Source organism: Leucopleurus acutus (genome assembly GCF_964270905.1).
Source record: "Leucopleurus acutus genome assembly, chromosome: 2".
NCBI lineage: Eukaryota > Metazoa > Chordata > Mammalia > Artiodactyla > Delphinidae > Leucopleurus > Leucopleurus acutus.
In genome coordinates this window covers 22,721,137-22,734,143 of record NC_139143.1, presented here as the reverse complement: position 1 = coordinate 22,734,143, position 13,007 = coordinate 22,721,137, and the positions used below count along the sequence as shown (strand labels likewise).

The window sequence follows — 13,007 nt, the reverse complement described above, 5'->3', positions numbered from 1 at the left end:
AATAGGTGGAAACCGAGTGTTCATCACAACTGCTCATGGAACATGGTTTCTAATTGCACGGTCTCAGCCATGAGCACGTCTCCAGTTTTCATTCCAACCATGTTGTTCCAGAGGAATTTCTCTGCGTTTCTCTTACCTAGATGTGAATTCTCTGTCTCAGTCTCTCTACCCACTGGAGAAAATTGCCTCGTCCAGCCCTTGCTCTCGCTATGAGAATCTAGAATAAATGAACGTTTAGTCAGACCAGGTGACATCAGGGTCACATCTCTGGTATGTCGAAAGAGGAAAGTGCTTAAGATTTCATTCTGTATGATGTTTACTCTATCAGATGAGGAAAAGTGGAGGAAAGAGAAAAATGAGAGTGTGGATCAGAAAACAGAAGCATTCTCTGTCAGGCTACGGTTTGGAAATAAAAAATGAATCTATCCCTTTTATAACCATCTACATCCAGTTAGGAGAGAGGCAACCCATTAAATCGCTAAGCACTTTATTTAATTAATCACTAGTGAAGAAGAAAAAAAACCCAAATAAATAGAGCAAGTGTCCTATTACCTTCATTACTCATCACTCTCACTACAGTTTCATAAATTTCAGCACCCAGTACCTGCTGCTTCTAATGACATTTTAATGGCTGTTCACTCAGACAGTTTTGTTTGGAACCGTGGGAGAGAGTCAAGATTTCAGTAATGAGGTGAGAGTCCACCCAGGCTCAGGAGGAAGTAAGAGGCTGGATATCCCTCCGCAGTGCCCAACCCAGCAAGACATTCAGGCATCCTGCCTGCCACCCACGGGCTGCTCACCAGTTAACTCATTAGTGCTGTTGGCCCTGACATTTCCTATGGAAAAGGAAGACATCCTGACTTCTGGGGAGACCAGAAGGCCAGCTGAGGGTGCTGGAGATGGGAGTAGGAAGGCAGGATCCAGAGTGTTGTCTTAGGTACCACAGCTAATCAAGGTGAAGGTCCTTATGGCAACCCTCCAAGAGGCCACAGTCTTCATCCCATACAGTGGTTTTCATGGATTCATCCACTCTTTCTTCAACAAGTAGTTACTGAGGGCCTACCAGAAGTTATACCACATCAGATGAGGGAGTAACCCGAGAAATAGGAGACACTGCCTCCAGGGAATAGGTGAACTAGTACAAGAGGCAAAGGGAGTGCCACGAATGGTGATAAAGGGGGATCCCAGGATGAAGCTGTGCAGCTGGCCAAGAGATCAATCAATTCAAGTCAGAGGTAAGAAGGGGGAGGACTTTTTCTGAGAAGATGAAGTTGAGAGGATACCTAATGTGTTTTGAATATATTGAGGTATTTACATAACTGGGAGAGAATTTTAGGACAAGTCAGTGATAAGTACCTTAAAAACTCAGCAAAGACCACTACTATAACCCCCCCCCACCAAAACAGATTCCAAAAGTTATGCCACAAAAGAAATGTATATGGCTCAGCTGTGATTAGTATTTACATGGTCATAATAATGTAAATCTTGACTCCTGATTGGATCAAAATGACCATATAACTACACTGGGAGACTGTGAAGAAGGGCAGTTGGCTTGGGGAGGGTGGTGGAAGCTTAAATTCTCATCTTGCATAGAAGGAAGTCAATAGAGGATGTCTAAGATGGAGAAATCAAGATGTAATAATACAAGCATGGTGGTTAGAGAAATAGAGCTACACCTCCCTCACCAGAAAAAATCAGCTAGAAGAGCTGAAAATTGTTGTTTCTGGACTGTGGGAAACGAAGAGAGGGAATAGTGGAAGAACCATGTATTTATAGCAAGCCACGTTGAACTGTTTGACTCCCTGAACTTGGTGGGTATATAACGTGGATATAAATAAAATGTTAAACAAACAAGATAAAAGCAGCTCTTTGAGTCTCTATGTTGTATCTATCAAGTCAGGTTGCTAAATAAAATATGGAAATCCCAATTGAATTTGAATTTCAAATAAACATCAAAAACTTTTAAATCTAATTTATTTTTGGCAATAAAAGTTGTATATATTTAAGGTATACAATGTGATTTTTGACGTATGTATACATTGTGAAATGATTACCACAGTCAAAATAATTAAAATATCCAGAACCTCATGCGGTTACTGTGTGTGTGTGTGTGTGTGTGTGTGTGTGTGTGTGGTCGGAACACTTAAAATCTACTTGCTTAGCAAATTTCAGTTATACAATATAGTATTATTAACTACAGCCATCAAACCACATATTAAATCTCCAGAACTTGTTCATCCTGCATAAAAGAGACTTTGTACCCTTTGACCAACATCTCCCCATTTTCCCTACTCCCCAGCCCCTGCCAACCACCATTTCACTCTCTGCTTCTATGAGTTCAACGTTTTTAGATTCCACAAATAAGTGAGATCGTGTAGTACCCAATAATTTTTTACTAGAAGTTATGTCGCAAATATTTCATGGGACATACACTAAAAAATTACTCACTGCGTATTTGAAATTCAAATTTAACTGGTGTTCTATATTTTTATTTGCTCGACCTGGCAACCCTAATCATGAGAATATCCTAATACTAGATATCTTGTTCATTATATCAGAGGCTACTTTATAAAGAACCACAGAAGAGATTTCTTTAAGGTCTCAGTTCCAGAAAGAACTCCTGAGCAAAATGAATTTATTGTTTTTACTTCTGGACACTAGGAACCCTGTAGAAAAAATTGATCTGGACTAGAGATCTGTTATCAAAAAGTTGTCATTCTGATGACGTCTACTCATTGGTCTAAAGCTGACAGACCCACCCACAAATTTGGTAATGAGGAAAATGGCGACATAAACCAAAGAGACAAACTTTATTATAAAAAAGAACAAAAACTAAATAAACAAACAAACAAAAAAAGCAAGCTCTCTGATTTTCTAAGTCAATTCCTTTTTGATGGCCTCAAAGAAGTACCAGGGCTGTCTGGACCAGAGCCTTCTTCAGCACCAGCTGGCTGGACAGTTGGGTCTGTGCTCACAGGGTGGTCCCAGGGGCCAGCCTTTGGGCCTCATAAGCCAACATCTTTCAGACAGCACAAAAATGTACCTGGGAATAAAAGCTTCCCCTTCCCTTTTCACCACGTGAGCATTAGGCATGAAACCCCAGCTGGCCACTCATTAGATGCCAGGTTTTGCTGGTTTCTCTCTGTAGGAAGAGAGTATCTGTCACTGGGGAGGTGACATCCTCAGCTGCTGGAGAAGAGGAATAAATTATCTCTTTCCTGACATCCCCTGCCAGCTTGTTAGCGTCACTGACAACTGCTCAAAAGCAGTAGAGCAAGAGAGGTGGGAATGAAGTAGGGAGAAAAAAAAGTTGCCACTTTCAAGCTTACACTGGGCAGATTCTTATTTAGAGTAATTAGCAACAGTTTTGTTCAAATATTCTCCTCACCCCCTGGTTTCCTATATGACAACACAAAATGTAGCCTGCCACCCCTACCCCAGTCGTAGCCATGTACTGCTGCTCTGGCTACATCTCAGTGTGAAAGCATCAGGAAGGGCTGAGTATCTCTGAGCTGCACCTTTCAAAGGCTAAAGGGCATAGTGTAGGGGTTAAAGGGCACTCCCTGGGGTCAGAAGGGCCTGGGGCTTAAAACCTGACTGTATCACTTATTAGCTGAGTTCACTTTGGGCAAGTAGCCCCTTGAAGCCTCTGTTTTCTCATCTGCAAAATAGGTATAATGAGCCCATCTTCTCCCCAAGTTTATTGTGAGGCCTGAATATTAAAAAGCTGAATGGTGCCTGGCATAGAGTAAAGGCTCATTGAATGTTCTTATTAACCTGCACACCTAACCCTTTGAGCTCTGCAGCCCTCCCCCAGACAACCATCCCATCAATACTGCCTCCTCAGCCCCACCGAGAGCAGCTGACTGATCAGTCCTTGCACTGTGGGCCACAGAAGACAAGGTGGGACATCTGCTACCGCAGCAGTGCTAGTTCCAGGTCTCAGGCCAGCTGGTATGGCAAGAAGTTTCAGCAGTGGAATCACCAAAGGGCAGTGCCCCAGGGCAGCACCCGCCTTCTGGAACACACCTGGCAGTGCACAGGTGGGCCCTTTCTTTCTGAGTCAGTGACTTGCTCCCATAATGTAGGCGAAGCTTAGTAGCCTTCACAGCCTCCCGGAGCTCATGGCAAGTGTCTTTTCTGGGGCACCTGATTGGAGACATTGTTGGGGTGGGCAGGGTATCAGGGAAGAGCATTTTATCCTTAAGCCTCCCCTCTCTGGGTGAGGGGACAGGGCCAGGAAGGAAAGGCTTATTCTCAGATCCTGTCAGTTACCTAGCCCAGAGTTTCCACAGCTGTTTCTTTGTGGCTAGAACATTACACTTCGTGGCAAAAACCATTTGCCCACTCTCCTATCCATTCACCCCTTCTGCCTTTGTGAATAAATCCCTAATCTTCAGCCGTGCACATGCCGTGCACATGTGTGACTGAAGACCAGTTTCCATCTTCCCTTGCAGTTAAATATGGCCCTGTGCCTAAGTGCTGTCCAGTCAGATGGTATCAGAAGTGCTAGGGAGCAACTTACAGGAAACTTCCTTGAAAGACAGCTAATGCATGCCCTTTGCCACTTTCTCTTTCTTTCTTATTCTTGAGGACTAAAATGTGGATATGAAGGCTGGAGCTTAAGCAGACTTTTTGGGGGAAGAAGCCAAATGCATATGGAAGAACAGATGGCTAGAAGGAGCCTGGGAGCCTGAGTCTTTGAGACTATAAATGGCCGCATTAGTTCTGGACTATCTCCGTCTGGACTTCTTTCATGATGGCAAGAACTAAAGTATCTTGCTGAAGCCACTTTTACTTACATATTTATTTTTGTTGTACACGTTTGGACCTAATCCTACCAGATACATCTTCTTACTCAGAATTATAGCATCACACACCAATAGGGAAGACTCTTTGAATGGTAGTAGGACCAAAAGGGTTTCATTCTAGACAATCAAAAAAATTTTTTTCTGTTTTAAAATTACTTTGTTATTGTTTCCTTGTTATTGTTTTTGTAATTTATTTTCCCTCTTTTCTCATCTTCCTTTCTTCTTGTTTTTTTTGCGGGGGAGGGAGATTTTTTGCATGCCCATTCAGAACATTAAACAAAATTTCCCTTGGCTTCACATTCCTTTATTTTCTACTTTATTTCTGAAAGGCCAGTTTTTTGCCTGGAGATAAATGTTTTATGATTTTTTTAAATTAATTAATTTATTTTTAGCTGTGTTGGGTCTTCGTTTCTGCGCGAGGGCTTTCTCTAGTTGCGGCGAGCGGGGGCCATTCTTCATCGCGGTGCGCGGGCCTCTCACTATCGCAGCCTCTCTTGTTGCGGAGCGCAGGCTCCAGATGCGCAGGCTCAGTAATTGTGGCTCACGGGCCCAGTTGCTCCGCGGCATGTGGGATCTTCCCAGACCAGGGCTCGAACCCATGTCCCCTGCATTGGCAGGCAGATTCTCAACCACTGCACCACCAGGGAAGCCCCTATGATTTTGTTTTTATCCTCAAGTTGCCACCACATGAAAGATTTGTCATAAGTTTGAATTTAAATTAAAGGCTTTTCTAAATCTTTTCTCCCTGTCCTTTCCGTTGATGTACTAGCATCCTGTAGCATGCTTCTAGCAGCCTGCAAAGAAGGACACCCTGTAGAAAAGACCCTCACACCTGCTCGGGCCCAGCCATGACTGTTCTGCAATTGTGACTCAGCATTTCCCTGCAGCTTTGTCACTGCAACCATCTTCCACCTCCCCTGTCACTGAGCCCACAGTGGTCTCACAGCCCAAGAAATCTACTCTCAGTCATTCTGAGGCCTGTCTAGTTTATTTTGACCAATTTCACAGCTGGCATCTGCTAAAGCCAGTCTACAACAGCTAATTAACCTAATTCAGCACAATTATCCCAGTCATGGTTACTAGTCCATGTCATATATCTCGGATCCCCAAGAAATCATGTCAGGCTCTTAAGAAACGGAGCTGTTATCGAACCTGAGCTTTTTCATCTCCTTATGCTTGGATTTTATAGCGACTGGTGTCTCGTACACATGCCTGACTTCAGTCTCCCTGTAAGAGTCACAGTTTGAAGCTAAGGAGGGAGGAGTTTGATGACTACCTGTGTTTCCCAATTTCCCGGATGACAAGAATCACCTATCAAATCCTAAATTCTCCCAACCCACCTCAGACTCACCAAATCAGAATCTCCGGGGGAGAGCTTGGGCAGGTAGGGAAACACTGATCTAGATCTTTGTGAGCAAAAGCAACATAGATATGGCAAGGGAGCTTTGGAGTGTGGTTTTAGAGTTAGACTTCACCACCTTTGTCTCGGGCAAGTGATTTAACTTCTTAACCCTCAATTTCCTCATCTCTAAAATGGGGGTAACAAGTCCAGCCTACCCGGCTTGTGGTGAAGGTTAGAAATCAGATCCATGTGAAACAGCTGACGCTTAGCAAGAGCTCAGATGATGGTGGCTACCAGCATTCTTATGGTGACAATGAATTTTATGAACCTGAAGAGGACTTAAACCTTCACCCAGGAGACTAGAGCTCTTCTAACTTCAGCGCCACTGGGAGCTGGCTTGGCAGCCAGGTAGGAGAGAGGCTTTTCCTCCTCTCACACAGAAACAACACAGCAGCCAGGGGAGTTCCAAGATACACTCAAGTCCAAGAGGCCAGACTTTTCAGGCACTTTAGTATGTAAGGTATTTGCCCAGAAGGCAGGTAGGCAGGTAATTTCTCTCTGGGGTATAAGTTGGTGTATTGCCTTGTTCAAGCAGGAATCCTCTATTCCCAGAAACCAGTTCCCATGTCAAGTCTCTGGGATCTTAAACCCGGTCCACAAATCCAAAGAGAAGATGTTTGTCCTAAATTATCTTAAATATTCTGTCTGAGCTTTTCTGCTGCTGGGCCACTGGTACCTCTACAGGCCAGGCCTAAAACCCTTCTTGGCCTTGGCCTCCTCTGCTCCATACATGCACTGAAGTCCAGACCCAAGAATTTGGGCTCAGAAGGTTGGGGAACTCCTAGGGAACCCGGAAGATCTGATTTCTTGTCTTTCTTTGGAATAATGTGAAGACTCCAGGGGGATCTAAACATTATGACTCCGTCAGCCTGTCCTAATCTCCTGGCTGGCATGCAGCCAAGCAAATGATAGTTACTACTGTTTAGTAGCAAAAAGATGACCTTGGGGACACTTGGCTAATCATGAAGCTCTCCTTCATATGCACAAAGTACAGCAAAGAGTTGAGGGTAGGGAGAGAAGGGTATGGGTGATAGCTATTGAGAGTTTTCAAAACTCTAGGCACACTGAGTGTTACATCATTTGGTTTTCACAACAGCCGCATGTAATGGGCTTTATTCCACCCATCTACCAATAAGAAAACAGATTTCTCAGTGAAGCAAATTGCTCCAGATCACACAACCAGTATGTTGAAGAGCCAGGATGCAGGTCTATAACCATTTAATCCCAAACCCATGCCCTCTACCCTCTACCAGATTGCTTCTAACAGTAGACAAGAGAAGAGGAAAATTAAGAGATTCACTGACAAAATTTTTAAAAAAGACATTCCGGTACTTGGTTTAGATTTTACCTGGTTTCTCTTGAAATAAACCATGTCACATCACCTCAGGGTTACGGGCCAAATATGTAGGACCTCTTTAAAACTTAAGCCAAAGGCTGCCTATTCCTATAAGGCTTTTTTTTTTTTGGCCTCTAGAGCAGAAGAAGGCAAACTTTCTTTTACAGGGCCAGAGAGTAACGATTTTAGGCCTTGCGAGCCACGTGGTTTCTGTGGCAAATCGCCTCTGCCCGTACAGGTGAGAGCAGCCATAGAAATGATGTACACGAATGAGCCCTCTGTGTAGCAGTAGAAGTATTTACACCAACAGCTGTGGTTTGCCAAATCCTGCTCTAGAGGAACAAGGTTCTTTCCTACTTGTCTTCCAAGCTCTCCCCTGTCCCATCAAAATCCATGTGTGGGTTGTGAATACAGTCCTATAAACCAGATGTTAGCTGATGCACTCTGCTCTCTGAGATTAAAATGAAACCACTTACAGAGGCAAGCCTGTGTGCCACCCAATCTCTCCAGGAGGAATGAACGCACCCTATTTTGCTGAAGTGGTTTAGTGCATGGATCGTCTTGCCTTCCCATATTTTTACCACCCCTATTCTACACCATATCATACTAGACATAGATCCTAGGCCCTTTCCTTAATAAACACACACACACACACACACACACACACACACATTCAGTCATACAGAAATTTGTGCATAGTTGACTTTTTCCATGGGGAAATGGATATTGAATTTACAGTGAAACAATTCAAACTATTTCACATCAAATGTGTTCTTCTTATTCTCAAAATTCCTCTGGCTACTTTGCCCTTAATTTCTAGCCTCCTGCCATCTTTTTGCTTACCGTCTTCCAGAAACTTCTCCTGCTTTGTGAGGCAGAGCAATTCAGCCCTATCTCAACCCTTTTCTGTGTCCCACTAGGCATGGCTCTGCTGGGAGATGCACGATCTTCTCTTCCTCACCCTCTCACCAGCCTCTGCAAGAGGAAGGAGATGACCTGGAAATAGATCACCATCATCCTGAAACCACCCTCCCCCTTAAAATCAAAAGCTACTTTACTGTTTCAGTTTTAAGTGAGCTTTTCCATCCTTTACACAAATTAAAAATCACTCTGTAAAGACATTTTTTACTTTGAGCAACAGAAGTAAACTCTAACATAAATAGGAGAGGGGAGTTACTGGACGTAAGTCAAGGAAAAGCTGAAGAAATGGTTTCAGAAAGACAGACAAGATAGCAGCATGGGCCTCAGTGGGCAGGAGCCTGTGGTCTCCATTTCTCTAATGTACTGCCATTGAATGTGGCACCAGAGGGCTTTGACCGCACGTGTCTCTGTTCCAGATTGGATTCCAGAAAGAATTCTGTGCTCTAGTTGTCTGGGCCACATGCAATTCTTGTGATCAGGAGCCTGAGTACTGAGATGAGGAGCCCCATCAGAACCACTCAGGTGTGGGGAGGAAAATCCCAAAGAAGGGATGCTGTGCCCCTCTCAAAATCAAACAAACAGATGTCCACTCCACTGTGTTTCCAAAGACTTCTCAGCCCAAAGAACAGAACTACTAGTCAGAATGCTCTAAATATGTGTTACAGGCAAATGTGAGGAGGTCAAAACGTTAGCTTTTTCCCATTAGCTGCCTCTCACTTTCCTAGCACTGGCTAAGGCAGTAAGTGTTTTCTAAGGTATAGGTGTGGCTGGTACCTAAGCCCTGGCTCCCCCCAAAAGCGTCTTGCTCTTTAACTAACAGACTCTCATTTATTCATGATTGCCCTACAAATTGTAGATAAAGGTGCATTACTATGCCATTTCACAGATGTGAATGTTGTGACTCCATTTCTCTGACATGTCACTGACACACCTTATTTGTGTCAGAGGTGGGATATGAAATCGATCTTTGCGGCTTCAAGCCCACACTCTTTGGCAGGGTTTTTGATGAGAGATCTCTCGAATGTATAAGTCACCTGAATATCTCAGACCTCATCTGTTCCAGAGTATCATGGCCCTTTGCCACCTGCTCACACAGAAACCACCCCTTTGAATCCTCCCAGTCTCCCTCCCTCCCTGGGAGAACATCTAACGAGTGCTCAGAAAAAAGTTGCTCGTGTTCTCTGCCCCAGCTCCTCATTGAGCGTCCTGGCCCCTCTACTAAGGGTGCCCCTCAGGAGGATACAAAGACACCCCTATAGAACTCAGGTCTCTTTCCCTGATGAACCCGAAGTCCTCAGCGTACCAGCCATGCCCAGGGCTGTGGCCGAGTGGCAACCAGAAGCAGCGTGGAAGGACAGCCTCTTATCCGACAGTGGGTTGTACTGTTCCTTGGCCCCCAAGAGATGCTGATGGCTCCCAGACACTGACAACGTCTTTCGGTGACACTAATCTCTCAGCTTCTGGCCCAGACCTCCTCTAGCTCACTAGCTCCCAATTCAGAGCCTTTGCAAGGTTTGTCTCATCGCCTAGGGCTCAGTCATGTGCCGCATTCAGGCTACAAAGAGGCCAGGACAATTGTCTGGACCTCTCCCCTCACACTGTGAAAGTCTTAAATACACAGAGAGGACTCAGAAGTTAGAAGGTCCAGAGCGGAGTCAGCGACGGCGGCAGCGAGAGTTTGGCGCGATGTCTCACACCATTTTGCTGGTACAGCCTACCAAGAGGCCAGAAGCAGAACTTATGCTGACTATGAATCTGTGAATGAATGCATGGAAGGTGTTTGTAAAATGTATGAACACCTGAAGAGAATGAATCCCAACAGCCCCTCTATCACGTGTGATATCAGTCAGTTACTTGACGTCGTGGATGACCTGGCCGACCTCAGCTGCCTTGTTTACCGAGCTGATACCCAGACATACCAGCCTTATAACAAAGACTGGAGTAAAGAGAAGATCTACGTGCTCCTTCGTCGACAGGCCCAACAGGCTGGGAAACAGTTGAGTTTGGAAGCGTTAGGGGGATGGGGGTGGGCTTGGAACACAGGTGTGTACAGTGTGCTGTAGTAGAAGTTTTGTATTATAGTAATCCTGTTTTCATTTTGGTACACTCTAGCCAGGATTGAGTGTATTAGATGAAATAGGATCTTGTTCAATCTGAAACTCCCTTTGCCCCCTTCTCTCCACTCCTTTTTTTTTTTTTTACTTAAACATTTTTATGATGATTTAGGTGGAAGTTGGTTTTTGTCAGTTAATGTTTCCAGTCCTTCAGACTGTTCGTATCTGCTTTATAACATTCACTGTACTAACCCTTCTTCAAACCAGGGTGGGGGTGGTGACGCGGTTTAGTTATGTCCTCAAGACAAAGTCTTACTGAGAAACAAATAAATGTCCTTTAGTTAAAAAAAATAAATAAAGTTAGAAGGTCCAATATTTGGGAGGTAGAATCCCACACACCAGAGGACTCGAAGTTCCAGCTTTAGTTATGCCAGAAAACCCCGCCATGCTGAGGATAATGGACGTAATCATTGAGGAGGTCATAATTCATCAAGAAGGACAGGGATGGAAGCCCAAGGAAAGACAAGGAAGGCGCAGAGAATGAGGGGCCGAGGCCTTGAGGCTTAGAGTAGACACTCTCTACAGATCAGTTCCTCAAACTTGTAAAGGAAAGACTTCATGCTCTGAAGTCAAACAGAATCAAGGTTCAAATTCTGGTTCCACCACACTCTGAACATGTACAAGTTACAATCTCTCTGAGCCTAAGTTTCTTCATTTGCAAAATAATGAAACAGAAAATTGCTGAACACTTTAAATAAGATAACGCATGTAAAGTGGCTTGGAGACTGTCGCTTAATAAGTATTCCCCTTCCCTCTTCCCTCTGGGGAATTGAGATAAATAAGATTTCCATTTGTGCAGTAAGCTAGTTTGTATATTTCTTGTGTGACTTTACATATTGACAACTGGTTTATTAAAGTATCTTTTAAATATTGCTGTGAAAAAGCATCCATAATTACTTTTAATAAGAATTTTAAATGAAATTATTTATTTAAAGAAGAGCTTTTCTTCTAAGTGGAAATTTTAGATTAAAAGTTATAAAAAGAGTAGTCAATAGTTGCTAATTTAGTACATTGTAATACGATTTCTGGGCTTACAGGGAAGAGGGTAGATTAACTGTTGCAAGCACAGCACACTACTGTGTGTCCGCCACTCTGCTGGATGCTTTGTATTTAAGCTTCATAACAACCCTATAAGAAAGTCGTCTCATAGATATAGGAACCTGAGGCATTAAGTAATTTAGCCAAAGTCACAAAAGAGAAGTTCGTCTGAATATGACGCGCATCGTCAAGAGTTTAGCTGAGTTACTCCATGGTGTTGCTGCCTCTGCCTCCATTTTCTTCATCAGGGCCTTAAGGGAACACTAGGCCGCTCATGCAGGCCTGTGCCCTAGAGCGCAGCCCGCAGGGTCCCAAGCAAATGTAAGTTCCTGATGTGACTTCCCAACAGCCCTTGTGACCAACAGTCTCCCCTGCCTCCCAGCTCCTGCCCCTTTATGTGCCCTTGGATAACTCCACCCTCACCCCAGTGGAGCTTACCAAAACCCTGCTCTTTTGGTCCGAATTGACCAATCTGGCCCTAGCCCAGGAACTCCAAAGCCCTGTACACACAGATCCTAATAGAGGCAGGTGCTCCAGGTCCTGGCTTTCTCTCTACCTCTGCCTTGACCTCCCCATGTAGTCCCTTGAAATGTGGCTGGTACCTCCTTCAACCCGTGCGGACTAAACCTCTATCTCAATTTCTCCTGTGGTCTGTTTTCAACCGAACTCAGCTCACTCTCCAGCACCACACACCCCACTTACCAAATGCTAATTTGACAAAGTACTATCACACATACTCAGGGTACTTCCACCAACCCACTTTTGCTCACTTAGACCATCGACACCAAGCAAAAACAGTAATAGGTGTGTCCAATGGCCAAGCATTCACTAAGAGCTCAGTGACAGCTGATAGGTTGTCTTCTCACAGCCCCATAGATTTCGCCAACAAGGAGACAATGAGCCCAGATAGACTTAGATGCTTTATTACTCACAGCACAGCAGTGTAAGTTTCCTATTTGCATGGGTTCCTTACTCCCCAAGTCCCATGGGGGCGATGCAGAGGTGGGCACACGTGAATACCATGCACAGAGTGGGCGTCTGACCCTGAGGAACCCTGAGCTGCCTCATCCCCCCCACCCGCTCAAGACAGGATCTTTGTTACCCTGCAATGTAAACACATCTTCCCTGAGAAGGGAAGACACAGATCTTTATCTTTACTGTCTTGGACCCTCTCCATGGAGGGAAGCATTCTCTCTCTCTTTACTATCCTGGAATGTAAATAAATCTGAGTAAATTGGCTGTTAATGCCTAGATGTGAAGACTGTGAGAGGTTTGTAAAGAATTGTCTCCCATCCCCCCAAAAAGTAATAGGATGTCAACGCACCACTGTTTTTTGTTTGGGTTTTTCCTTCATTTATGAAACAAATATCAACTCATTGATTCAC

The 13,007-nt window shown here is 44.3% G+C and overlaps 1 pseudogene across 1 annotated transcript; it reads left to right on the top strand.

Annotated features, from left to right (window-relative positions):
* Nucleotides 1–10,156: 10,156 nt before the first annotated feature.
* Nucleotides 10,157–10,533, top strand: LOC309973607 (enhancer of rudimentary homolog; annotated as a pseudogene). Its single transcript has one exon. The product of its transcript is annotated as an enhancer of rudimentary homolog (transcript).
* Nucleotides 10,534–13,007: the final 2,474 nt, after the last annotated feature.